A 4,195-nucleotide genomic window follows, 5' to 3' on the forward strand; every position below is an offset into this window, starting at 1 on the left:
TTTGCAAAGCTTTCCAAAGTGCCCCACCTTGCCCCATTGTCCCTCAGGAGTGGGCAGGGCACAGAGCAGTGTCCCCCTGCTCTTTCAGCCATCCCTTTTCCCGTCTCTCAAGAACTCCCTCATCGGCCTTTCTGTCTTTTCTGTGTGCAGGGCGTTTGGGTTGCGGGACTCGGGACCTTTGGTGTTGTCCGAGAGCAGTTCCATGGCAAAGAAGGGCTGCTCTTGGTTCGAAGGCCTTTCTTCGAGCTGGACATCGATGAGTTGTGGCTGGAGGAGATCTACTGTCCCACTGAGCTCCTCCCTGGTGAGAAGGCAGCAGCCCCCCTCTTCCCGCCCCATGTCCGGAACGGTTTGTTCTCCCTGCTCTTTGGAAAGGCCTGGGAGAAGTAGAGGATTGTCTCCAACGGTCAGGGTACAGCTTGAGTTCCCCCAAAAGAAACCGTGCCCCAGGAGCTCTTTCTCTTAGCGACCCTTTCTCTGGGAACTTGTTCTGAATGTTGCAAGCAACTTGGGCTTGCCGTGTCGCTGAGGATGTTGCTTCTCCTTGCAGATGGTGTCAAGATTGAGCCGCTGAAGTACGTGCAGCTATCGCGAGCCACCTCCTTCCCACTGCACGTGGCGAAGAACTGCGTGCAAGAGACAATCCTCTTGTACTGCTTCCTCGTGAGGAACAAGGAGCACGTCCCCTTTGCCGTCAGGGACATTGGAGTTCTGCCACGCGAAGATGGTTTTCTGTGCGTGAAGTTTTATCTAGACTGCATCAAACGTCTGGAGAGCGCCGCGGGCCTGGTTGCACTGCTCCACAGCGTAAGTTGGTGAGGTTTTGGGGGCTACTTCCATTTCTTTGGGAATCCTAGCAAAGGGTGAGCAATCTGACTGCTATTGGCCAGCCCGGACATGGCAGGCCAGTCAAATGCCTTTCCCCACGCTTGCCCCCTTAGCTGCTCTCTCCACGAGCAAAGAGAGTTTCTTCTGAGCGTCTGGATGCTTGCCTCTGCAAAAAGCCTGGCAGTGTTACTGTACAGCCTCCATATTCTGCCATTCTTGTGCCCGTGCTGCCGCGATTCCCGTCAGAGAGAATTGCCTGCATGTGGAGGGGAATTTAGGCTACCTTCTGTGGTGCTGCGGGAAGACTGACAACAAACCCCATGCATGGACATGACGGAAAAGGGATGCCATGCCTTGTGCGACACCAGGAGGATTACTGCCAGCAAGCTGCAACGGGTAGGAGGCCAGCCTTCTTCAAGCCCGTGTCATCGTTTGTTTTCCAGGTTTCATCTGACTGTGAGGAGAAGGCCGGAGGCCAAAGTTTCCGCCACCTCGCAGGAGGAAGCTGCAGGAGAGCGCAGGATCAGAAGAGGTAAGGGAACAGGTCCCTGCTGTCTGGGGGTGGTCCCTGTCCCGTGCTGGCTGACTTGAACCAGGTTAAAAGGCAGTGCCCACGCAGCTGCTCGGAAGAGCTTCCTCCTTTCCTAGTTTCAGAGTGCCATCCTGGCAACCTGCTGCAGAGGAGGAAGTAGCTTTCCCTCCCCATCCTGACAAGCTGGGAGCCAGGCACAAGGCAGCAAGATGTGGAGAAGAAGCCTTCTACCAGGTGAGACCCCTGGGGGAAAGGAGGAAGGAGCCCCTTGCAGCCACACTGGAGAGATGTCCCCTTTGGACCCACCAGCCGCAGGGTGGCTCCTGACACACGTCCCAGCGGAGGCCGCTCTCTCAACGGATGGCAAGCGTGCAGCACGTTTGCCTGAGACTGGCACACCAGCTTCATTTTCCAGCAGGGCCCCGATCCTTGGGGGAGCTGAACGCAGAGCCTTGTTGCAGAAGCTCTTCTCCCTTCAGGAGCCCCCCCACATTGCAGCAGAGCCCATCTTCTTGGCTGTGGGAGCAAACGTCCCCTGCCTTCATTCTAACATGTCTCACCGTGTCTTAGGATTGCCGTGGCCCCATCTCCCCTGCTGTTTCTTCCAGCCTAAGGAGCTGTGATACCAGATGGAAAAGTTTCTTTCAGGCATTTTTTTCAAACGCTATCCCAAACGTTGTGGCAGGCACAAGAGAGTGCTGAGGTAGGGAGATGGCATGACTGGGCTCCTTACCTGACGGCTTTCTCCAATGGCTCCGCTGGCTCCCCAGCGATAACCTGTTTTCCACCCATAAGCGCACCGTGTTTCAGGGCCACAGAGGAGAAGCTGAAGTAAAGCCCGGGTGGGCCATAATGGTGTCTCTCGGATCCTGTCCTTGCACAAGACACCGCTCCCCTCCTTCTTCCACCAAAAAGGGCCTGGATACGGGCATCCCGAGCCTTCCTGAAGGCAGGTGGTGCCACAGCTTCGCGTTTGGCTCTCTCTGTCTCCGCTGAAGTGAACACGGCCAGTCCAATATGCCCGCTCGCTGCGGAAGTGCCGTCTGCTGCAGAGGCTGACGCAGCTTGCGAGCGCGGACTGGAGACCGAATTTCCCTGGGCTCATGCAGCCTCCTCCCGGTGTCTGTTTGCAGTGTGCTCCCCCTGTGTCCAGGCAGCTCCCCCGGGACGAAGAAGGCAGACAGGCAGGAAACAGCTCCTCAAGCCAAGTCCACCACCACTGCGCTCCCTGCTCCTGAAGCCTCCAGGAGAGCGCTGCAGGTACCTGCTCTGCCTTGCTGCAATGACTGTGCTGTTTGGGCCTGTACAAAAGCCTCTGTGTGGAGCGATCCCGAGCAGGTCCCTTGGGATGCGTTCGTCTTCACATTTGTTACCTCCTTCACCTCTTCCTCAGGAGACGGAAGGTGGCGTCCCGCACACCTTCCCTGCCTCTTACTGCCTCCCGTGTTGCCATGAGCCACTTCATTTTGACCAGGGGCCATGGAAAAGGAGCAAGGCCTTTCTGAGTCGTTGATGGCAGAGGGCTTTGGTCACCGCGGGCTGTTCAGCTGTGTTTGTCACGAGTTGAGGAGCCTGGCCTAGCTTCAGGGCCCCTCATCCTTGAGGGTCGAAGCACTGCTGACAGACCGGCTGAGGCGAGGGGGCAGGAGTGTGGGTTAGGCCTGAGGGACAGCTGAGACCAATCCTGTCTGCTGTTGTGTTTGTTTTGTTGTTTTTTTGTTTTTTTTTTTTCCTCCAGGAGGTCTGGAACCTGTCTTCACAGTGGGACCAAACACACAGCTCATGGCCCACGTACCAAAAGCTACAAGAGCAAGCCCAGGCAGACATGGCTGCATGGGAAGCCTGGTCTGAGGGGGAGGACCAACAGATACCCCAGGTACTGGCAGTGATCAACACCGCTGAGAACAGCGGTGATCCTCTCTGCCCGGGCTCCGAGGGCGGCAGGTCCCAGGGTGGTGGGAGCAGGACGGGCACGAGGCCGCAGGTCAGGGCTTTTGCTGCTCCTCCCTGTGAGGGAGAGGTTGTCAGCAGAAAGTGAGGGATAAAAGCAGCAGCCAGACGTGGGCTGGCAGCGCCGAGTCGCCTGGTTCGCAGGTCCTGCTGCAGGGTCCTTTCAAGAGGTCCTCTGGGAAAGAGCAGCTGTACGTCCAGTCCTGTTTGATGAGAGGGACTTCTCCTTGCAGCGATTCAACAGCCAACATGCTCGGACTCCCCATCCTCCAGCCCAGCCCAGGAGCAAGGTCAGGAAGAGGTGGAGGAAGGCTGAGAACCCTGCCCCAGCAGAGGAGTTGGGAGCAGCAGGCAAGCTGGAGAGACTCCAGCCTGAGTAAGTGTGTGCCGGCTCCGTTCCCGTCGTGGGGCACTGGAGTAGCTCTTGAGTGATGTCAGGACATGTCCAGGAGCCTGGTCCCTGAGTCCTGGGGTTGCCTGTGACACCCTTTGATTCCTCCTAAAGCGGGCATGACCTTGGTTACCGCCAAGGCCTAAAACTCACCACAGGTTGAAAGGGTGGGTGCACGTGGCACCGCATGGGTGCAGGGTCTGGATTGTAATGGGTAAAGCCTTGTTTGTTCATTAAATATTGCTGATGGGAAGGTTTTCAATGGTTAACTGCTTATACCCCCAATGTCCTGTTGAAGGAAAAAAACAAGTATAGGAATTTCCTGTTAAGTTAACAATTGCAGTAGAAACCAGCTCCAAAAAAGGGCAAAATGGCATTCCCCCTCACATGAGAACACACATATCAGCAGCAAAGTCACGACCCCGACGCAGAGGAAGACAACGATCTTCATCCCCACGACCACCAGAGGACTGACGAAGACCCCCTAGCAACAG

The 4,195-nt window shown here is 56.6% G+C and overlaps 1 long non-coding RNA gene across 1 annotated transcript; it reads left to right on the top strand.

The window, feature by feature from the left end:
* The first annotated feature begins 770 nt into the window (after positions 1-770).
* Positions 771-2,603, top strand: LOC310890687. The gene is made up of 4 exons (XR_014577272.1): positions 771-807; positions 1,272-1,360; positions 1,477-1,594; positions 2,494-2,603. It is a non-coding gene; the product is annotated as an uncharacterized lncRNA (long non-coding RNA).
* The last annotated feature ends 1,592 nt before the right edge of the window (positions 2,604-4,195 follow it).

The sequence above is a fragment of the Anser anser genome (genome assembly GCF_964211835.1).
Source record: "Anser anser genome assembly, contig: HAP1_SCAFFOLD_213, whole genome shotgun sequence".
NCBI classification, from domain to species: Eukaryota; Metazoa; Chordata; class Aves; order Anseriformes; family Anatidae; genus Anser; species Anser anser.